Source organism: Castor canadensis, chromosome 10, assembly GCF_047511655.1.
Source record: "Castor canadensis chromosome 10, mCasCan1.hap1v2, whole genome shotgun sequence".
In the NCBI taxonomy this organism is placed as follows: Eukaryota; Metazoa; Chordata; class Mammalia; order Rodentia; family Castoridae; genus Castor; species Castor canadensis.
In genome coordinates this window covers 26,268,219-26,293,074 of record NC_133395.1, presented here as the reverse complement: position 1 = coordinate 26,293,074, position 24,856 = coordinate 26,268,219, and positions in this window count along the sequence as shown.

The window sequence follows — 24,856 nt, the reverse complement described above, 5'->3', positions numbered from 1 at the left end:
ACTCCAATATTAGGCCCCATCCCTTTCCTACCCACCAAGCCAGGGGATGTCTCCCTGCTGTGGATTGCAAGGTGGACTTCACACATATGCCTCCAATAAAGAGGATTAAGTACCTCCTGGTATTGGTAGACACCTTCACGGGATGGGTGGAGGCCTTCCCTTCGACCAACAAAAAGGCCTCCACAGTAACAACAATTTTAGTCACAGACATCATCCCACGGTTTGGTCTCCCAGCCTCTATCCAGTCAGACAACAGGCCTGAGTTTGTTTCCTCTATTTCCCAAAAATTGGCACAAGCCTTAAATGTTCACTGGTGGTTTCACATTCCCTATCACCCCCAATCTTCAGGTAAAGTCAAACGTGCCAATCGCACACTAAAAAATACTCTCACCAAACTCTCCCTCGAACTCCATCTAGACTGGACAAAGCTCCTATCCCTAGTCCTTCTCCGCCTCCTGGCCCTCCCTAAAAGACCGCTCATGCTCAGCCCCTTTGAGCTCCTCTATGGCCGTCCACTCCTCCCTATCATGGTTCAGCCAGAACACCCTAACATTCCCCCCACTCTCCTCAATCCTCTCCTCACTTTTCTTCGCTCTCTCCTTTGGTCCCATGCTCATGATCAGTTACCACAGCCCTCTGACACCACCAAAATAACTCCCACCCTCCAAATGGGAGATCTAGTTTATCTAAAAAGTATAGCCACACCTGGCCACCTGCAGGAAAAGTGGAGAGGCCCATTTAAGGTCGTCCTCACTACACCCATGGCTGCTAAGCTAGCAGGACTTCCCTCCTGGGTACATGTTCAAAATCTAAAATTGGTAGCCCCACAAAAGACCTACCAATCTCTTCTTACAGGACCAAGAAAAATAAAGATCTCCTGCCTTCCCAAGATCCCAGAAAACAGAGACACACTCAAGGAGACTCCCAGGGCATAAGCAGGAGCCCTATGCCTGGGGACCTGGCATCTCACCTACTCACTCTTTATACTTCCCCCTCCCATTCTTTCCTGTCAGTGCCTGCCCATGCTTTTACTCTTTCCTATATACACTCTACTCTGAGGTTTTAGATTTCCCACACCCCAGTGTAATCAGCCTCCCTCCTTTTCATACCTTCATCTCCCTTACTTCATAGAGTGGATAGCCTATCTACCTCTCCAAGGTACTCTCTCAGACTTTACTCCTGAAGAAATCTACTCATTTTCCAACATACTCTAAGCTCTCCTGTAAACCACTCCACCTATGCTGACACTCCATCCCTTCCTGTGGGTAATTCTTGTCCTTGTTCCTTCCCTCCTGAGTATTGGCCTGTGGGTAACTTCTCTCCCTGAGTGGAGATGGCCCCATCGTGCAGTTCTCTGTTTTGGATACCTTGCCCTGTGTGCCTTACTCTTTGTGCTCTCTTCTTTCTTATGACCTGTACCCTTGTGAGCCCCAAACTTCCTCCCTGCCCATGCACCTCATCTTATTCATACCAGCACAGGGCTTGCTACCATACAGCTACTCCATGTACAATGTGGGGCAAACCGCACTGGACTGCAAGGAGTAAAGGCAGCAACGCAAGCTATACTTCCTTTGGAAATCATGGGCAACAAGTGTGCTGGACTGAGCTCACACATTATGGTATGTCTGACGGAGGAGGAGTCTAGGATCAGGCATACAAGAAGGTCCTCTGCACCCAGGTACCTCAGGTTCTTGACAACTTATTCTTTCCCACCAGACAGCCTCTCAAAATTCCTTTACAAACACTGTCCCTTTCTGAAACCCTTCTCCTCCAGGTCATAAATACCACTCATCAACTACTCAACCACACTAATCCTACTCTAGCCCATGGTTGTTGGATGTGTCAGTGAACTGGCCCTTCTCAGGTCGTCGTCAGCCCCATAAATATTTCCACACCTCTTACCTTAAACTGTTCTTTCACCAAAAGGCCCACCACCTCCACCCTTTCCCCAGTTCCCCTCTTCTAGCCAGCCCTTCTCTGCCTACAGAGTTCCTCAGGGATAGTTGAGGTAGGTTCCCTGATGACAAAAAAATGTCACACTACTAGGGCAGCCAACAAAACCGGGAACAATGTCTGTTGCCCCCACATTCCCGGGACTCTCTTTTTATGCGGTCAGAATGTATATCCCTGTTTACCCCAAGCCTGGAAGGGCATCTGCACTCTGGTATTTTTGGTCCCTGACATGGACATTATTACAGAAGATAAGGACCTACCCATCACCCTGACTGCACATCTTCTATCAAAACAGGCAATCCAGGCCATTCCCTTGTTAGCCACCCTGGGAATAACGGCTGCCATGGGAATGGGGGCTGCAGGAATAGGGACTTCTATCCACTACTACACAAAACTCTCTAATCAATTGATAAGTGATCTACAAACGGTGGCCGAATCTATCCTAACCCTACAAAAACAACTTGACTCCCTAGCCTCAGTTGTACTCCAAAACCGACGAGAGGTCTTGACCTGCTCACTGCAGAAAAGGGTGGTCTCTGCCTATTTTTACAAGAGGAGTGCTGCTTCTATGTTAACCAGTCGGGAGTAGTAAAAAATAAAATTAGGCAACTCCAAGAACAACTAGAAAAATGGAGAAGGGAGTTGGAGGACTCTTGGAATCCTCTAGGGAACAACATTTCGCAGTGGTTCTCCTGGTTAATGCCCATCCTAATGCCTGTATTTCTTGCTCTCATATTCCTAAGCTTCCTCCCTTGTATCATAAGAACAATACAAGGATTTCTTTTAGACCGTATGTCTGCTATTGCTAACCAAATATTTAACCAGTTGTACCTCCAGGGATACCAACCTCTCCAAAACCACCCAGAAAACTACTGTGAAGGCCCCATTCAGGACGCCACAGGAGCCTGAGGATCCTGCCCCACACAACGCTCCCTGCTAGCAGGAAGCAGTTAAAGAGATCAATGCTTCGCCCCAATTCCTGATCCTCAGCCCCTATCTTCATTATTATTAAAGAAAATGGGGGAATGATAGAACAATAATGCCGCCGTTTTATAAATTAGCTGCACCTCATGGAAAATGGAGCCATTCCCCCCCCCTTAACAAGGTTTCTTGTGCTCCCAAAAACACGCTCCACCTCCATCAGGACCCCCGGCGTATGCGCCAACCCCTTACCCTCCCTCTCCTATAAAAGGCCATGCCTGGCCTGAACCCCTTCCCTTTTGTCCTTTCTTCTTCCTGCACTACCTCATACCTGCCATTAAACACTGCCCTTGGGTGTGAGTTTTCTTGTGAGTTTTCTTTGTGTGGCATTTTTCCTAACATAAAGAATCCTAAGAAATTTGGGTAGCCATTGTTTTGTTTTAAAACAACTGAATATACGTGACATAGTTCTGAATAGAAAGAGCTGATTCCCCGCTGAAATTCTCTTTCAATATATTCACTCATCACCAATGAAGATACCCATTTAAATTTAGAGGATCTTGTACTAACAGCAATAAAATCTTATCTTCTCAGAGACACAATCAATTCACCTTGTTAACTTTTCCAAAGACCAACAATAAAATTCAATAAGAGTCTATTTTGTTTCCTGTAAACTAAGGACAGAGTGGCCTTTAAATTTTATTCATAGATGTTAACAGAACACCACCCAAAATCCTGTAAGCTCTATGCAAAATAACCAAAGTAGTCAAATAAAAATTTAAAAGTAAAGAACTGGAAACTACCAGCTTTCATGGTATTCAGATTTCATAGTTTTTGTGGAAGAAAAGAAAAGAAGTGAAAAATTACGATGAAGATAAGATATTTGTGTAGTGGGTACAGAAGTCATAGTCTAGATATCTGACATAGACATGAACCATTCCTAAGCATTCTTTTCAAACTCATTTGGATATATATAATTAACAACTTCTACTTTTAGTAAGGGGATCACAAAAAATTGCTGTGAAGTATGATATTTGAATTTCTAGTGAATGATTATTATGTAATGGAATATTTTACATACCTACAAAAATGATGCTAAGCTTTCCTTATTAGTCTACATAATGTAAAGAATAATATGCATAGTTTTACCTTCTAATCCATAGTCCCATATATTTATTTAGCTGGATTTTCAACAGTAATCTTAGCTTTTTAAAGCAAGGTCTCTCTTACAATGGGTACTTACAAAGGTTGTTTAATAGAAAGGGTGAATATGCTCCTAAGGAATTCATGAGTTAGTACTCCTGAATAAATATCCTTTATATGTAGTAATTAATAGTGCAATGAAATGATTATGGAGGTCAGATTGAAAGTTCAATTTGGGGAATGAGTTTGAAAATTATAAAATTAGACTTAGAAAAGTGAATAAACAATGTCCTCAGGATGCTGCTGCTATTTCTTCAGCTCTAGCAGGGCTAATAAAGCCCCTTCTAAATTCTCTGTTGTTTCACTTGGAATGTTCTGCCTTCAACATTTTTTTTAAAGGCTCAAAAAAACAGTGCATGTCTCTTTTGCCAACAAATGAATTTGTACTGTACCCAACTAGGATTTCCTTCCATTTTTGGGGCAATGGAAGAATTACTGCATTTGGTATTTGCTTTGGAAGATGAGAAGATGGTTTGGCTGGTAAAGAGATGACCACTTGCATATTTGGTTTGTTGATGAGCGCTCTGCTTTTTTTTGGTGGTACTGGGGTTTGAACTCATGTTCTCATGCTTGTTGGGCATGCACTCTACCGTCTGAGCTGCTCTGCCAACCCTTAGAAATCCATTTAAAATATAACATGCTGTGTAATGCAAAATAATTCTTTATGAACTTTTTGTTTAAATATAAAATAAAGTTTATTTCAAGTTCAAGTTACACAACCTTGAAGTACATGGAAGCTGAAGGACTCTCTCCTGGGTTTAAATCTTGATATTTTCCACCTACTAGCTTTATTTTATAATCTTCCTTTGTCTCAGTTTCCTCATATGCAAAAGGGAAATAATCATATTCCTAATGTGGAAATAGAATTTGAAAAATCATAACCATTTTTATATGTAAGCTTTTGATATACAATGACATGCAGGAATTTTCAGATGTTGAGGGTTCTTGGTTCACTCTGAGATTGAAAGCAGAAACAAATTCAAGTAGTAGAGGTCAGAGATTTTATGTGTAGAGAAGAGAAGAGAAAAGCTACATGGGGGCATACAGCAGGAACTGGAAACCAGTGGTCCCAGGGGTCAGGTTGGAAATTGTGTTTTAAGAGCCTTTTTTTATTGCCCAAGGGTGGAGATGTCATTCTGCTGCAAAAAGTTGTTTCCTGGGAAAGAGAAGTATCTCCCTGACTAATTACCACCTTTTAGGACCTCCTGCAGTCCACCCTTCAAGTCCCCCCTCTCAGTGATTGCCCTAACTGCTGTTAGGAATGGAGACAACAGAGTCTACTTAGTGACTACTTCCTGCTTACAGGGGGCGATGAAGGGGCTCACAGCATCAGGACCAGTCACGAGAGGGGTTATTGAGGGGACCACAATGGTAGGTCATTTTCAACTCCTTCAGGGGCATTTGTAGTTTGTTGGATTCTAGGCAAGAAAAAACAAACTTGACAAGTAAGAAAATAATGGTAACTATAGGCCCCAGAAAGGATAGGAACTATGTCCTGGAGGAGAGCTAGGATTTTATTTGGTCTCATACCTCTGCAGATACCTGAGTTTCAAGGAACTGTTCCTGGAGCCACTTAGCCTGTTGGAGAATGTAGTCTGTATGTTCTTCTACAATGACTGAAGTGTTTACACATGTGCAACAGGAAGCACTGGTCATGGCACATACCCCTCCTTGTTTAACCAAAAGAAAATCTAGGGCCACGTGGTAGTCCATGACCCTACAGGCAAGGGACAACAAAGACCTATGCATGTCTTTAATGACAAGGCCTACCTGGTCTGAGGTGCCCTCTAACTTTAGTTAGGTTTTTTGAAATTACAAGATTGTCAGTCACCCCATAGCTTATTCCATCTGGGCTGCAATCAATGCTGTTATCCTTAAAACTATTAGAGTAATCTCCCTTTTATCTCTATGAGAAGTCATTTCTGTTCATTGAGAAAATTCAGTTTGTTGTATTATTCTAAAAATAGAAATGTTCAGGATTAAGTGTATGTCAGGCAACTGCCAAATTTTCTCGAGTATTGTTTGGGTGTAGACATGGCAGTCCCTCTACCTGGTTCATTTTCCATGACTTCCCTACAAAGCAATATCCTTCCTCAAGGCATAAAATACCTTGAGTGTTGTTAGACTGGGCCTGAGAGGTGTCTCCTGGAAACAGGTAGTCAGGGACATTAAGGCTTCTGGTAAAAGATAGAGGCACAGGGGGTGGAAAGGTAGAGTTATACAGTTTTGTTTTGTTTTTTTAACCCTGTTGTATATTTTGTTAAGATACATTTGTGATGGCCAGTAGTAAGTATGCAATAAGAGTTGTTACCAGTGAGGTTTGAGGACTTGGTCAGCTTGGAGATGAGGCTTCCATTATAAATACTAGCCCTAAACACATTGGGATTCATAAAAGTGGGGACCTTAGAGTTATTCATACAGAATCAGCTGGTTGTCACAGTCACCTTTAAGGGTGGTGAAGTCAAATATGTCCTTCCTTTGGCATGTAGGCCTTAGGCCCTCTACTGATGAATGACAAACTGATACATAACTGTCCAGTAGAGAAATGTTAAACATCGAATTTTTGTCTAAGAGATGAAACCAAGCCAAGACATAGTAGGCTTCCATGGGAACCCTGTGAGAGGAACCATGGCATAGGAGAAGTTATCTGGCCTGAATATCAAAGAAGAGAAAGAACCCTGTGTGAAATTCAATAGGACCCATGCTGGCAGGTGAGCAGCTGTCAGTCTCTCATAGCAAACCCAAGAGTCCTTTAGCGGAGATTTTGAAAGAGCAAATGCTTAAGAGAGGTTTAAAAACTATTGGTCTTCCATGAATGGTGGTAGTTTTCCCATATAGGGGTACTGCCATACCCAGAAGACCCACCCCATAGCAATACAGTTAGCAAATAAAAGGAACATGCTAATGCTGCCTTTTGGGTTTTCCTTCCAATTAGAAGGAGCTATAGTGGCTAGTCCTGTTCCCAAAGTAATTACAAGCAGAATGAATAGACTGATTAGGAGGTATTAGAGGCTTGGATCAAGAAGGCTCATGATGGTGACCTTTCTGTATCTGTAGGCATTTTCCTTTTGAACAGAGTTTCAATCCATCCAAAGGTTCACATGAGAAGCAAGCAGGCTCTGAGGCCTGAGGCTCCATCTGGAGATGGAGATGTGACATTCACGGGGGATGAGACCTTGACCCTTGAGTGATAGATCCAAGAATCCAGGCCAGCTTCTCACACTGCCGTTGGGGTAGAAGAATAACTGGATATGGCCCCTTCCCAAGGAGGGGTGTTTAAGTCCTGGGTTGAATTTGGAGACTTTATTAGGACTTGGTCACCAGGGCAAAAGTGAGGGGGTGCCTTTATATCCTCCCTGAGGGTGGCTTGTTTGATCTCTAAGAGTGTTTGTTGGAACTTAGCAAGTTGACTGACATGGGATATTAACTGAGCTGTCTCTTGGTCAAGAAGGAAATCATTGGTTTAGGAAGGACCTGCCATATAGAGATTTAAAATGGGTCAGTCTCTGTTTGCCCAGGGTGATTCTGAGCCTAAGGAGAGCAACAAGGAGGAGCTTGGTCCAGGGGAGTGGGTTTCTTGAGCCAATTTAGCCTGATGGCTTTTTTAAAGTTCATTTGCTTTTTCTACTTTTCCAGACAATTGATCCCAGGCACAGTGGATGTGGTATTCTATGCCTAGTGCTCTAGAGAGTCCCTGAGTCACTTCTGCCTTAAATGCAGTTCCATTATCACTATGAAGGCTTTTGGGGAGACCAAAGTGAAAACTACTACAAAACTACTACTAATAGTAGTTTTGACTTTGATCCCCTTAGTATATGGGTAAAGTCTAGTTGCCAGTCTTCCCTAGCATAGGATCCCTGCCTCTGTGCACCTGGTACCTAGAGTCATTTATTATTGAGGTTATTTTGTGTCACGTCTCACACCCCTGTACAACATGTTGGACAGTGTACCTTAATTTAGTCCCCCCAAACATTTTGTTGACCAAAACTGAAGTATTGTCTAACCCTACATGATAAAGTTGGTGGAGAGTCTTAAGAATTTTCCATTGGAGTGCCTCAGGGAGTCATAGCTTCCCTCTAGGGGAAGCTGTCCTGGTGATCTAACTGATGCCCTTGGTCTGAGACTTGTTTATTGTCCTCTGACCAACAATATGATCTCTCTGGAGGAAAGAGAGTCACTCTCAGAGGAGAGGGACAGCTATATATTCCTGCATGGCTGCCCATTTAGTTGCCTCATCAGCCACTTTGTTTCCCTTTGCTATCTTACCTTCCCTTCTTTGGTGACCTCTGCAATTAAGCACTGAGACCTCTTTAGGCAATAGAACAGCATCTGGGAGGCCTAGTATGTCATGAACATGTCTAATGGGAGCCCCTGTTGTAGTTAGCATTCCCTTTTCCTCCCATATGGCTGCATAAGCATGTAGAATTAGGAAGGCATTCTTACAATCTCAATGAATGTTGACTCTCTGTTCTTTTGACAGTTTCAGGGCTTCTGTTAGGGCCACTAATTCTGCCAATTGAACACTTATACTAGGAGGAAAAGAACCTGATTTGAGGATGCCAATTCTGTCATAACTGCAAACCCTGCCTGTCTGACACCATTTTTGCAAAGGAACTTCCCTCCATGTACAATTCTAGATCTATGCTTTTAAAGGGATAATAAGTTAAGTCAGGTCAGGCAGCATAATTCTCCATAAGTACCTCCTCACATTAGTGTTCAGGATTTCCCTCTGCCTCTGGTAAAAGGGATGCAGGGTTTAGGCTCTTACAGGTCTTTAAAGTTATTTCTGCTCCTTCCAGCAGCTGGGCCTTGTATTTAAGCATACAATTTTCAGATAGCCAAAGTCTTCCTTCTCAGTTTAAAATTCCCCCTAAGTTATGTGGGGTGTACACTGTCAGGAGCCAGTTTAGGATATGTTTTTGAGCTTCAGATACTAGGAGGCCAACTGCAGCTACTGCTCGAAGACATCCTAGCCATCCCTTAGCTACCTGATCTCATTCTTTACTTAAGTAGCCTACTGGCTGGGGAATGATGCCCTGGAGCTGAGTCACCACTCCTGGGGTCAATTCTCCCTTTTTATAAACATATAATTGAAACTTGTCCTGTACTGGGAGACCCAGGGTTGGAGCTGCCATAAGGGCCTTTTTTAACTGGTAGAATGCATTTTTTGATTATTCATCTCATTTCATAAAGGGCTGGGAATCCTTTTGTGCTTCCTTAAGGATCTGGTTTAAGGGCCTGTCTAGGTCTGTATATCCTGAGATCCATATTCTACAGTATCCTGTCACCCCAGAAAAGGCCCTCAATTGCTTTAGAGTCTTAAGTAGAGGGCACATCAGGATTGGATGGATTCTGTCTTCTCCAAGAGCCCTCATTTCTTTCTCCTTGACAAGATCTAAATATGTAAGCCTAGACTGACATAATTGGACTTTTTCTTAAGAGATTTTATTACCTCTGTTTGCTAGGAAGTTTAGTAAGGATTCAGTGGCTTGCAAAATGACAGGCTCAGTTTGTCCACAGAGGAGTAGGTCATCTACATATTGTAGCAGAGTAGCTATGGATATTGCAATGCTGTCCAGTCTTGGGTTAGAGCCAACCCAAATACTTGGGGGCTGTGTCAGAATCCCTGGAGAGGACAGTCCATGTGACCTGTCCAGACTTTCATGTGGGGTCCTCAGAGGCAAAGATAGTTTGACTATTAGTGTATAAGGGAATGCAAAAGAAGGCATCCTTCTTCTCTGTCCAGGACAGAGTAGTAAGCAGTACCTTGGGGTATTCGAATTAAAAGTGGATAGGGATTTGGAACTACAAGGTGAGAGGCATTGCTGCTTCATTGATCTGGAACTTGGGAGTAATTAAGGGGTTTTATCTTGGCTCTCCTTAGACTCTCAAGAATGCAGTGGATGAAATGGCTATGGGTCCATTTGTTTTTGTCATTCTCAGGCTCCCTCTCAGGATCATACCTAGGCACTGCCTGATCTCCTATGGGAATTGGAATCAGGATTCCCTTTTAGGTATCCACTGTCTTTGTCTTTCTTCCCCTTCCCCTCCTCTTCCTCTAAGGGCTGGGTCTGAGATAGGCCTGTAGGGCCACATTTAGCTGGGTCATAATCATCCCCAGCTTTGACTGCCTGATCTAGTACCACTGTTTCTCCAAAGAAGTGAGGGTCTAAGATAACATAGTATTAAGGCCTTGCAGCTCAGTTCAAAGTTTTGGCTGACTTCTCTGGATGCTTGGATGCACTGATCTGGGTTTTCTGTGTAATCTCCTAAATCTTTTTAAAATTTCTTTAAGTTCACTTAATCTAAAAATAATGAGAGCCCTATCTCATCCAGGAATTAACTGAGGGTGGTAGGGTCTTGTGGGATGATGTTGGTGGTGTGAGGTAGCTGGGTAAGGGAGTAGAGGAGTTGCTGATTGGGCACCAACCAATCTCCTCAAGGTAGGATACATCCCCTGTGGTTCACCTGGAGATTTGATTTCTGTCAAGGAGGAGCCCCCTTTGACCTTGTTGGGGCCCCTTGAGCATTAGCTGGGTTTTGGTTCCTCAAAGGAGTTTGGGAGCTTTTTTGTAAAGAGTTGCCATGATCTGTGTATCTAGCCTGCATTTGCTCAGCCATTTTGGGTGGTTTCTTATGAAAAAAGAAGAGTTGAATACACAGGACTTTAGTCCACTTTAAAAAAAAATTATAGAACATATCTAATTGAAGAATGTTAATTAATTAATGTTATAATTAATGCTCCCTCTTTTTGGCAACTTTTCCCCATATCTAGGAAGATATTGTGGCCAGGCCTGGGTGCAGTAAAACTTAAGTTGCTTTCATTGAAGACTTTCTGGATCAAGGGCTTTCCAATGTTTTAGTAACCAGGCAAGGGGGGATCCTTCCAGGATCCTGGAAAATGATTCCCCATTTTAAAAGGGAAGCAAGGGATGATTGATCATCTTAACAGTTTTCTCCTTTTACCTAGGTGTTCTCAGGTGAGGAGATCCTTTATGTGGTAGAGGGCATCCCTCTCTCCCATGCTTTCCTGCTACTGCCACCTGTGGCTAAGGTTGTGAGCTGCAGCCACCCCAGTGGAGTGACTCTGAGCAATTTTTTTGCCTATTTGCCTTGGGACTCAGGTACCTGGTTCTCCTCTACCAGCTGAAGGCTTATACTTTAAAAATGACTCTATCAATGTGGGGATCTAAAGTAACCAAGAGGGCTTACATGGCCAGAGGGAGGGCTCTTATATCCATAGGAGAGGGACTCTTGAGGAGTAGACTTTTGTCCCCCTGTATATCGTATGAGACATAACTTTCTATGAAAAGAGAGGGAGTGTCTGAAGGGATTGTTTTTTGTTGTGGTGGTGGTAAGGCACAAAAGTGGAGAAGACCACTAAGATCCCTATCACTTAACTCTCTTCTCCCCTGAGGAGAAAAGACTATGGGAACCTGCTTAACCAGATTAACCAGATGCCTGACAAAAACAGTTAAGCCCAAGTTAGAGAGTAGCACTTTTTGGTGTACTCACCTGAAATAGGGGTTGTAGAAGAGACACGGGAGCTCCTGAAGACCTGGTCTAAGGATTAGGTTTTGAAAGGGGGATGAAGGGGTCTTGGCTGAAGAAGGAAGCCCACTGCTGTCTAGGACAAAGGAGGAGGCCACTCATCCTGATCTACTTGGGAGGAAGGAGAAGCTGAGGATTGGGAGAAAGAGAGTTTACAGGCTCAACTCATGGGGGTTACTAGTCATCACTGCTGTCCAGATTGATCCCACCAGAGGCAGTACTGGAGCACTGGATGTGAGGGGTGACTTCCACTCTTGGGCCATGGGAAATGTGAAGGAAGTGTAGAGATCTGATTGTCTGTTTATCACAGACATGGCTGGAGGTGTTCCTCTACTTAGCCATGGAGCCTCAGGGTGGATCAGGAAGTTGCATCTTCAGCCTTTGGGTCTCACCATGGAGTTGCTTGGCCCAGAGTACCCTTAAGGCTGGAAGAGAAACTTTCCTTTCCACTGGCTGTTTTCAAACCCCCTCCTTAGGGGATCAGACCTGAAAGGGAGAAAGTTTAAGGAGGAAGGGAGCTGAGAGTTGAGAAGAAAAAAAGCCTCGGTGCACTAAGTTTTAGCTCTGTCTACATAACATTGGCAGTCCAGCATAAGCCCCTAGCCAGCCCCAGATTTCTCAGGTTGCCTGCCTTAACAGCTGTACAAGGCTCAGAGCATTTTTTTTTTTCAGGTTCTTTTGGGAGAAACCCTCCGTAGAAAGAGAAAGAGAGGGAGAAAGAGAGAGAGAGGGAGAGAGAAAGTCAGCTTGAGAGATCCACCATAGCTAAGCCATGGTGTGGGGGGAGCTGTCTTGGAGGACAGACTCCATCACAGTGCAGAAAATCACGGCCACTTCTTTGGCAGTCCCCTCTAGTTTGGCATAACCAGCACTGACCTCAGGTTAAGAAGTGTTCCTTCACAGGTGATGGCACTCAGGACTTTCCAGATGTTGAGGGTTCTTGGTTTACTCTGAGATTGAAAGCAGAGGTGACCTCAAGCAGCAGAGGTCAGAAAGATTTTATGTGTAGAGAAAAGAAAGAGAAGGGCTGCATGAGGGCATGCAGCAGGACCCAGAAACCATGGTCCCATGGGTATCAGGTTGGAAATTGGTTTTTTATAGCCTTTTCTTTATTGCCTGAGGGTGGAGATGTCTCTCTGGGGCAAACAAATGTTTCCTGGGGAGAAGTGTCTCCCTGTCTAATTATCACCTTTGGGAACTTCTGTAGTTCTTCCTTCACTTTAGGTCTTAAAATAATGGGGTAGGTTATGCAAAACATTAAATTGTACTTATACTCAAGGTGTATTTTAACTATTCATATAAAGACTTGTGTCCATGTGTTATATAATGTTCTGCATATTTCAGGATAAATTGGGAGAGAAAATGATCAAATATGCAGTCTACTGTCCAACATTCTATAATCATATATTATAAGTTGCATAATAATATTTTAGTTTGTTCCAACTCAGAGAAATGTCATCCTAATTCAAAAGAAGCAGTTTGCATTTTCAGCACAGGCATTCACAAAACGTATAGATGTCACTTGAATGGCAGCTTCTTTTTATTTTAAATTACTTTCTCAATTAGGAAAGTACTTTCTTGGCATAGGTAGATTCTTACCTTCCTGTACACATAAATTTAAAAATCATATTAAATGATTTTCATCTTGACTGTAGTTAGGGCAGCTACTATTTAATGGTTTTTTGATTGCACATTTACTTTCTACCTTTTTCATTATAAAAAATATAGCAGTTACTATTTTGTATCTTTTTATTGCTACCATCTGAAATAATGATGGAAACACAGTAAATGTTTAATGAATATTTGTTGAATGAATGAATATTGTCACTTCAATATGATTGTCATTCCTCTATTGAAATTTTTGGTTTGGGCTCTTTATTTCCCTCAGTTTACACCTAGAAAGATTTGTAAATCTCATATTCAACATTTTATATAACCCAAACTACTATTTCTCTCTTGGACTTTGATAGTTATTTGTGTTCTTTGTGGTTTAGTGACCCTCCTGTCTTGCTACTTCTATGCTTTTGACCGAAATCAATTGATTTCACTACTTGTAATTTAAAACTCAAAATGATTTATATGTAGTAGAGAAAATACAGCATTTATTTTTATCCAGAAAATGAAAGTTAGCTACAAAACCAGAAAACTCATTTGACTGAAAAGATAGATACCAGGATTCTTAAAAATATAATTCTCTGCATTTTTGACAATTCTCATTACTTTTGCCAAACCTCAGCCAGGGATTGCTACATTCCAATGAACTGCTGATTATAGTAACTCAGTGTCTAATTATATACATTTTACCAAATGATGGTTAAATAATGAATATATGTATGTGAATTCCATGCCAAAAATACATTTTCTTGTTGCTATATTGTTCTAACTATTTAATTTATTTAATTAGGGAAAATATTGTCTTTTAATGTGTTTATATGCCATTTTTATTGCCTTTTTCTACCCAATAAAACACAATATGGATACAAATTATAAGCCTCCACCCCTGTGTCCATTCTCATCATGTGTGTTTCTATAACACCTTGTCAGTCAAACATGGTAACATAAGGAGAAACTGAGGCACATACATGGCTCAGTTTGCTAGGGCTTCCATAACAATTTTACCCCAAGTTGGATCCCTTAAATGACAATAAAAATCACCATCTCACAGTGCTAGAGATTAGAATAGGCAAGTCAGGAAGTCTGGAGTGTTGGTTACTTTAGAGAAACGTGAGGGATAACCTGTTCTGTGTCCCCCTCCTGTCTTCTTGTGGTTTGCTGGAAATCATTGATATTCTTTGTTTATAGACACATCGTATGATCTTTACCTGCATGTTCTCATGATATTCTCCTTGTGTGCATATCTATTTGTAAATAGTTCTCATTTTTTGATAAGGCCACCAGTGAAACTGGATTAAGATCTCATCATATAAGAGTAAAACTTAATTCTTCATTTTAACATATTACATAACATTATTATTAATTATCATAAATATCCTACTTTAAAATAAGTTCTTATTCAGATATCCTGAGAGTTGTAACTTTATCACATGAAGATTCTGGGGAAACAATTCAGTGACTAAAGCACTGTAATTCTATTACTAATATTTAAACATAATGCACTCAGGTTGGTTTTATCTGACAATTGAATAATCACTGAAGAGCAAAATTGATGTTATTCAGTAATTTTAGTTTTGACTTAATGGTTTCAAATAAATAAAAACCTCAGCTTATTCAACATTGATTATTCACTTGTCAGTCACAAAGTTACACGTGTTCATGTGTTCAGAACTATTTATGTCACATAAATATGTATTTCCTACCCCTTTTCTTACTTGGTAGATTTAACAAAGAAAAGACAAAAGTTTTACATTATTGGAGTATTTCTTGAGAAGATCATCCTTTAAGTTTCTGTAATTAATATTTATTATTTATGATCTTCCTACAGTTTTTTAAGTACTTTATTCTATTCTTTTTCTTTGTCCAGTTGCAAGTAGAAAGTAATAATACAAGTCAAGAGATAAGGAGCTCCTTAAACCTAACCACTACACTTCTTAGGTAGCTGTATGCAATAGCCTAACCTATTTTCATGAAGAAACTCATAAGCAATACTTTAATATTAATTTATTTTAATTGTATTTAAAACAGCCAGGAAGGTGGCCAGTCTTAATAATTAATTTGGGCATAAAAGAGAAAGTTTATCTTTAACTTCTAGATTCTTTGCTCAAATAAAGACTGTCAATTATCTGACTTTTTGAAGAAAACATATTTCTAAAAATAACAAAAATATGTAAGTAGTTGAAGTGCATTTGGAAGCTAGCTAATAATTGCAGGTTTTAGAGATGTGAAATGTGCTTTACGTGAGAACGAACAGACTCTGGCTCCTTGCTGAATCTTTGCACATTGTGGAACACACACTTTTGCTGAATTTTTTTTTCTCCCTGTGCTGCATATGAGCTATCTGAAGTTAATCAGCTGGCTTGCTTTGGGAAGAATAGTTAAAATTAGGGTCTCAGTTTGCAGTAATATATCCGTTCATCAATTTTGAGCATCTTATGGAAAGTTAATTAATCAAAAATCAGTTTTATTAAGGTTGGAATAATGACAGGTTATACAGTAGTTTACTTCAAATCTCCAAACTTTTTAAATTTTAAGCTCAGTTTTGTAAGTGCACTAATGAGGTCAGCAACTATCAAATAAAGATAAGAAATGTCAGCATGGGCTAAATCTGACAATTTCCTCATTATTCACTGTCAAGACTAGCTTATGAACTTTTAATGATAATTCCTAATGAAAAACCTTGAAAAGTTATAAATGAAATAATTAGAATAAATTAGATGATACCAGAATGATATAGTCCATCCTTATGACTTTACAATTCTATCATATAACATATATAACATATATAAAAATGGATTATCTTTAAATAACCCATTTATAGTAATGCCTATGACCTTTGTGATTTTTCAGTTTTATAAACTGTGCTTATTTATGTCAGTGATTTCTAGCTCAAGATGAGTAATAGTCTCATCTTCTGTTCAGAACTAAAAGTATTCTAAAACTAAATATTGAAAACCCTTAGTGAAGACAGGTGTTATTTATTAAATATGCTTATTTTTCACATTTTATGCTGATTTTCAACTCTATGTAACCTTTTGCTTACCCCTGCTGATTCTCTGTTGTTTCAGGGGTCACACCTGTTCTTAAGGAAGTGTGGGAGGGAGTGGGTTGGGATTTGAAAAACATATGGGTGAACTTTTTATGTGTTGCTCAGTCTTTTCACCTTCTGCCCCAGTTCCCTCCTTGTTGATAACAGCAATGTGCCTCTTGCTGCCCCAAGAGTTAGGATTCTTCATGACCTACACACAGCAAACAGCTAAACTAGAAGAAGAATACTAAGCAGTGTTGACTTTCAACAAAAAACTCAAAAGTGGTAACAGAAAAACAAGGAAAGGGTTAGTTCCAAAGTGATATGTAAGCATTGAAAGACAAGGTATAGTTACTAGGAAAAGAAATATCTAGGATTTATTATTACTGTCTGAATTACTACAGTCTTCAGCAACTTATTTAAAACACTGAGACCCAAGATATATTTAAATGAAATAAGACTGTTCTACTAGATGATGCATAATGCTGCAATGCTGCATCCAGCCACCTCAGTTTGTTCCTGATTATATGTCATTACAATATGTATGGGCAGCTATTAGCTTCTATGTGATTCCTCCTGGTGTATTGTGTTCCATCTTCCTCAAAGCACAGCTCTGTTGTTTGCTATTAAACCTCTATTGTCTTTGCCATTAAACCATTGGAGGATGCATGAAATGGTGTTATAGAATTTGAAGTTGTGATTTGGTAAAAGAAAGAACAATGATGAATTGAATTTAAGTAAACCAACGTTGAGCAGCCAAAATTCTTTACCTGCTTGCATGAGGTTGATTATCGAGTATCTGCCTTGCACTGCCTGGAATCTTTTCTCTTGTAACTTGCTTAATACTGTGTCAGTTGAAAATGCATTTGAGTTACCAAGATATTCAATTTAAACACATATTTTATAAAAATAATTTTAATACTGCAATGGGAAGACTATTTACTATAAATTATTTTCCTAGCCTTGTGAAATAGGTGACAAAAAGGTTAAAAGTGGTAGTTTGGCCAACAATCAACCATTTGCCCAGGGTACATATATTGTACCATGTACTGACCTATGGATATGAGTACACTGAAAATCCACTGAAACTATATGGAATAGAAATAACTATCTCCATTTTGAAAATGTTTAAATCAAGATTCACCATGTTGGGGCCATCTTGGCTATTTTCCTGGGATTTACTATGTCGGGTATTCACCTTGGTTTCCCCACTCTGAATCTACAAGCAGCTTTCTGGTAACTCTGCAACAGTGCAGCCACCTGTTAGTCTTGCAAAGTTTCCAGCAACTGTAACCACATACTAAAAGGGGAATAGTAAGGAGGAATAAAGGGCAAACTCTGTAAGTATTTAACCAACCTCCTGACACAGATTTGGGATCAGGGCTTTGAGAAATTATCTCCCATGAGTCTGCTAGTGTAATAAACTCCCTGCTTCCTGTAAAAATGGTCTTGGTGACTTTGTTTCCCCGATTGTTCTTGCAACAACTATATTTATATAGTGTATCTCTGGCCACTGGAGGTAATAATTGATAGAGATAGGCATCAACTGAAAGTCTAACTGTGTCAGGCTTGTTAGTGCATGCCTATAATACAGGCTAGGCAGGAGCTTACCCCAAGATAAAAGAAAAAAAAGTGGGACCTTATATGAGAAATAACTAATGCAAAAAGAACTGTGTGTGTGTCTCAAATGGCGGAGTACTTGCCTACCAACCACAAGGCCCTGAGTTCAAAACCCCAATAACATTGGTGATGCTGAGATAAAGTGAAGGTGTAATAGTGCTGGACATTCCTGGAAACAGCCAGCTTCCTTACATTTCTACAATCTAGATGCTGCCTGCATCCCTTATCTCTTGGTCTCTTCCTCCATCTTCAACTCCACTAGCAATTGTTCAAGACCTGCTCATGTCCACATTACTCTGATTTATAATTCTTGTCTCCCCTTTTCATTCTTAAAAACTCTTATGATCCAATATAGTCCCCTGTAGATAATCTAAAATAATCCCTTACATTTGGGTAAACTGATTGACAACTTTAACCCTCTACAACCTGAATTCCCTTTATTATCTATCAACGTATTCACAGGTCTTGGTGATTAGAATGTGGACAATTGCAGAGAAGGAGAGAGGGGTTCATTTTACTATCTACCACTACCTAATACTATATTTTAAAACTCTGTTCAAAGGTTTTAAGCATCCATGATACCAGTGATGAACAAATTGTATTAATATTGAGATTATGGAATTAGGATCCACAAAACCAACAGAAAATTGAACACATATACATATATTATGTATTACTTACCTACTATAAATTTCCCATTTCTTGATTTCACATTTTTGTCTTAAGGGTTTGTCATTGTGATATGTTGTGTACCTCTGTGAATATATTTACATGGATTTCACCTATGAAAGCTTAATTTGCAGGGTGTAATTCACACTAGTTATTTCCCATGGAAGATCTGTGTAAGAATACTTTTTTATTTCTCTCATCCAGGAACTCCAAAGTGACTCTGAGGCTACAGTAGCAGGTAAACATTAGATTCCTAGAGAAAGTATTCTGAGATGGTTAAGCTGAATCAAGCCTATAGTGATGAACTCTTAAAAGCACACATTTTTTTTTTCAGACTGAAATCAAACAGATGGAGAACAGAGAATATCTACCTATGAACTAGCAAGGAAATGGACACTGTCGTCCTATAGCCACAAGGAACTGAATTGGACTAGTTATCTGGATGAGCTTTGAAGTAGATTCTTCCCATTATTATCCTGGGTGTACAGTTTTCTTTTTAATGGTACTGGGGTTTGAAATCATGGCCTTGTGCTTTCTAGGCAGACTCTACCACTTGAACCATGCTCCAGGATCTTTTTGCTATAAGTAGTTTTTGAATAAGATCTCATTGTTTTTATGTCTTGTCTGGCCAGGACAGCAAACTATTTATGCTTTACATGTAGGTGAGGTGACAAGGGAATAGCACCACACCCAGCATTTTATTGGTTGATATGGAGTCACATGAACTTTTTGTCCAAGCTGGCCTCCAATTGTGATCCTTCCAATCTCTGCCTCCGAAGCAGTCAGGAAAATAATAGGCATGAGCCACTGTGTCTGGCTTGACTTTACATTTATAAGAATCTAAGAGAAGTTCCATGTATGTCCACTTGGGACTTCTGACTTACAGAACTGTTGGATTAAAAAAACTTGTGTGTTCTTTAACACTAAGTGCAGAGTAATTTGTTTTGGTAGCAATAGAAACCTAACACAAATATTTTGTTAAATTATAGCCAATTATTAATAAGTGAATAAACATATTTTGAAATAATCTAAGCAGTGCTTTCACCAATCATGTTGGCAAAGGTAAAAATATTAATTCCATGGAATAAATATGATTCTTTTATAAACCACTCTTGAGAATATTAATTTGTTGTGACTCTTTGAAGAGCAATTTGATAATGTGTGAAATTAAAATTCATATGCCATTTGATACACTTGTGCCCACATCAGAAAGACATGAACCAGAATACATATTGATTTGACAGTATACTCTTCTGTCTGTATTAACAGAGTACTAGAGACTGATTTGAATCTCTTTAATTTAATAATGGTGCAGGAAGGAGATGGAATGCCAGGTAGTAATTTTCATATCTATATTCATTGCCATAAACAATTTCCCAATTTAAGTGAAAATAATCAAGGTGCTGGAAAGTGCAATGCTATTGTCACATTTGTATAGTTAGATGTATCACATATCTTGATGCTAATAATTTTTCTGGATGAATACTTAAAAACTGGTCTGTTGCGTGTCCAGAGACACACAACAGGGATTTGTAATCCTTGGCTAAAGAGATGACTTTTTAATGTAATTGTTTTATATTGTTTGAATTGTTCCCATGTCTGTACCATCATTTTTTTTCAAAGTAAGAAGAATTAATAGAAATTCTTTCAAATACTTTTCAGGTGTATGACTTCTTACTATTATTATTTAGAATGTGATGTTTTAAAACGTGAATACTAAGTTAGTGCTGTTTTAGTCTGTGAAAGCATTGTTTTCTACTGTTTTCTCTTTGCTTGTTGCTTTTGCTACTGTTTTTTTTATATTCTACAGAATTGTCTATAACACTCAAACTGGGTCCCCAGCTTCAGTGTCTATTTATTTCACATTAATTTTTAAATATTCCTTTTCTATACATGGGGAATTTCTTTTTTTCCTTTTATTTTATCATTTTTACATTTACTTACATGTATATATATTGTGCAACCTCATCGCCCAATCTCCCCTACCTCTTAGCAGAACCTGTTCCACTATCTTCTTCTCCAGTTTTGTTGAAGAGAAGACATAAGTGATAATAAGAAAGAGACATGTTTTTGCTACTTTGAGATAAAGATATCTATTCAGAGAGATTCCTACCATTGCTTTCATGCACTTGTGTAATGCAACCCACATTGGTTCATTTCTACCAGAACTCTTCACTACTTCCTGGTTCCCTTCCCTTAGTGGACTTTGCCAAGTTTTTATTATGTTATTCGCTCCTCAACAGGGAGCACATCTCATGGGGAATTTCTTAAGAATTATTCTTAAGAATAACCTCTACCTTAAATAATTGTGTTGGTATACATAATGTACATGTATAATATATTTTGTGATCTACTCTTATTTTATCATCATTATTTATCATATCACACACTCTAAAATATGTTATTCTCCCTTGGAATTTCTTTATTTTTCATAGTTTCTATGTTTCCTGATAAGCCATTAAACCCACTAACATCTTGTAACAATTTTGTCTCTAATATCTTATAAGAAATTGTTTCTAATGGTCATTTTTTTTCAAAAATCTCAATTTACCAATCTTAACATCAGGCTGCAAACTTTCTACTTTTCTGGAATACACTTTATGAAATTCATGTGCTATTGTGTCTCCCCCATTTATTTATTTAAGGCTGGCATATGTATAGAGAGAACCGAGGCTTTGTTATATTTGGATTGGTGTTCTGGTCCCTGGTATTGGTACTGTGCAATTTCCTTTTTACCTATATGCTGATGGAAGTTTGGAACATACCATTCAAGAATCAGTGCTTTAAAATGTATGCTAATGTAGTTTGGTTTAGCAGAAAGAGATATAATATTGCAGTAAATTATTTTATGCCATAGTTACTGTTTCTTTTTGGAAAGCATTGTATGTATATGTTTTTCTATCAAGTAGAATATGCTGCTTAATATTTTGTTTGTTCCTTATTAGTAAACAATGCCAATTCCATTGTAAGGCACCCGTTTATATATTTCTCCATTATTACTCTTTATTTTTACATCATGTCTGTTCTTACAAATGTATTGTTTTTCATAAGATTTCTATTATCAATTAGCAAAGTAATCATAATTTTTATTATAATATAATCTAACAAATGACAGTGAAAATATTTATACATATTTTTGTGATTCCTAAAAATAGGATTGTTGGATCAAAACTGATTATTCTTTTCTGGTTATAATCAAACCATCTGCAAGAAATTTTGCAAAATTTTATAATCCAATGAAAAGTTTGTCTATTTTCCTAGAAGATTTCTAGGATACTGATGTCAGATTCTGCTAGCTTCTTTTCCCTGTCCCACACTTGCAAACATACCCAAGAGCACACAAAAATATCTGAATACACTGATGAATTTGTTTTGTATTCCACACTTACATCGCTAACAAAATTAAAGGCTGGAAACAGACTTTAAGTAAGTATCTAGGATGGGTGGCAAGTTAGTCAGAAGGTGGGCAGAAGTCAGAACATATTAATAAGTAATGGTGCAGAGAAAGATTTTCATGATAACATAAAAGTATATTTCTTTGTAAAATGTTTTACACTCTGTGAGCTCAAATCTAATTAAAACCTGCAATGGAGTATTAGATTAAATAATACTGACATTATAGTGCAAAATGTTGACTTGGTAGTGGAATTTGGACTTCAGTTTCCTTAAGGACATTTTTCTGGTTTTTAATATTCTGTATAATAAACATGAAGTATCTTTAGAAAAAAGTATTTTAGACAATATATTCATAGTCAAGAAATGACAGCTTAATAATATCTATTCATAATTGTTAATGTGGGTATCATAATAGAGTCTGCATAGGACTGTTTCATTTAATGACAGATGGATAACACAATGGAATGACTGATGCTGCTGTCCATCATTCTGGTTTCACACGCTCACATTTTTGATTTCCTATGTCTTTTCTTTCCATGTGTTTGCATGAACTTGCTGGTTGGATGTTGATAGTTGCTCACCAGTTGGACTTATCTCTTCTCTGAGATGTATCCTAATCTAGAAGAGGAAAACTGATTGGTGCTTCTGAATTAGGTGTGATATGCAGCTCATTGACAATGGGCAGATAGTGTAATAATATGTATTATCATGGGATATTGCTCATCTTACCTGAACTACATACTTTTGGCTCAAGACAACTGTAGTAGATTAGTGGAATCCATGCAAGCATGTGTTTATTTCTTGTGGTAATCAGATATTTATTTATGTTTTGTGAATAAAGTAAAAATAATAGTTTTAACTACATATACTTATAACAAAATATGGAAATTATAAATGCACTTTTCTGACATTAAAATCAATATTATGATGATGCCATTAACTTTATATTACACTATAAGAACATTCATAAAAGCATTTAGTCACAGGATTTGTTATTGCTGTTGTTTTACTGGTCTATTCAAATTTCACCTCTTCCTTTGTTTTTGTTCTGTTGGTACAGTGTTCTTCTTTAACCCTAATGAGATCTGGGATATCATGCCCCTATGTGAGTCTTCTCATTATTCTTTTGTTAAAATTACAGATTTCTACATTTACTCTGTTTAAAATTCACTTCAGGTTTTACATCTTCAGAATTATTCCCTTAGGAAGATAAGTTTCCCTCCAATGTGTGTGCAAAACCTTTGCCTGCTGTTACTCATTAGTAGGAAAGGCATCCTTCTTCACATACTTCTGAAGCTGACTATGCATACCTGAGTTTCCTGTCAGTTAACTCCATGTTCTACATGTATTTTCATGCTAGAAATGGATTTACAAAGTCATCTTCTCTTAGAAGGAATTTTGACCTTGTTGAAAATTTATTGAACCCTTTTGTTAAAATATCTTCACTGTCACTATTATTTGGAACCTATCAAATCTATTTACTAAATGACAGAGCTTAGTTTGAAGTTTATGTTTTGCACTGAGGCTGTGATGTAGAGTTGTACCAGTTGTGTGACATTAGCTGGAGTCATTTGCAACATATTCACCTTCAATTTGGATATTTTTGGAACATGATACAGTGAAGTGTTTTATTGAAATAAAATTAACATGTTCTTACAATGTTTTATATAAAACATTAAAATTTTTTTGAAAATTAAAAAAAATCAAAAAATTTGAGCAAAGTATCATAAGAGCTAACATTTGTCTTCACTATTATAAAAGGGATACGGGGATTGAATTAATTTAGTTCATTTAAGTGGAAAGAATGGCTAATATTATGTTGTGTTTGGTTTTGTGATTCATGTTTCAAACAGAATCATCTTGAAAAATGAGTACAGTTAATAAAGCTTTCATAAGTTTAAACTCCAAGTAGTTCTGAAATACAAGCATACATTGGTATAAAATGGACAATAACTAATTGAAGCTAGGCTAGCAAGCAAGGGAGCAAGGGGCAGATTTATATTTTGAGTTTTTATCCTATTCATGTATATCATTTAAATTAATGAATATTATATGGTGCTATATACAGAATGCTTAGTTAGCAATGTGACCAGCATCTAGTGCACAATTGATGGTAACTCTTAGATATTTATTTATGCAAGTTTGAAACTGTGGCCTGACTGGTCAGAGGCTAGGATTTCCTAATAGAAGACTTAGGTGCATTTCATACAGTGAGATAAAGTCAATATTGGCAAATTCTCCTCTGTTTCTTTTGAGTAAAAAAACATATGTTCAATGCAGAGGTGAAACCAGTTTTCCCCCAGAGGAGTTTGCAGAAAATAATAAACTCTGTGACATCCAGGTGAGGGGTGCCCACTTACAAAACTTATTAAAAATGCCATATAAAAAGAACCTTTGCTAAAAATAGGAAGCTCTTTGAAAGTTGTTCTTCCCTCTGACCAAGACAAGTAAAGAATTTTTTTTAAATTATCACTGTTATATTCCCCCAAAGTGAATTTTGTAACCTTTCTGACTATGAAAGTAACAAACTCTTGAAAAGATATCAATCAGAAGGAATGATTGAAGGTAGAGGTGTGTCTCTCAGGTAGAATAACATAAGTTCTGATATTATGTGAGGAACTCTGATTCTTTGGCACCCAGGGAAAATGTAGAAAATTCATCTAGCAAGCAACATTTTAATCCCACAGAAGTTCCTGAAGCGGAAAAGCTACTGGTAGCAGATGTGGAAATTTGGAAAGAGAAACTAGATAATGTACAACTTGAATGTGACTCTTGTGCATAAAACCACATCTTTTAAGAGATTTGTTGTAAATTTTTTAGTGCTTATAATGATGTGTACTTTTCTATCCCATTTTCTCAAATCAGTTTTGGTGGACCATCACTGCAGGAATGAAGACCATG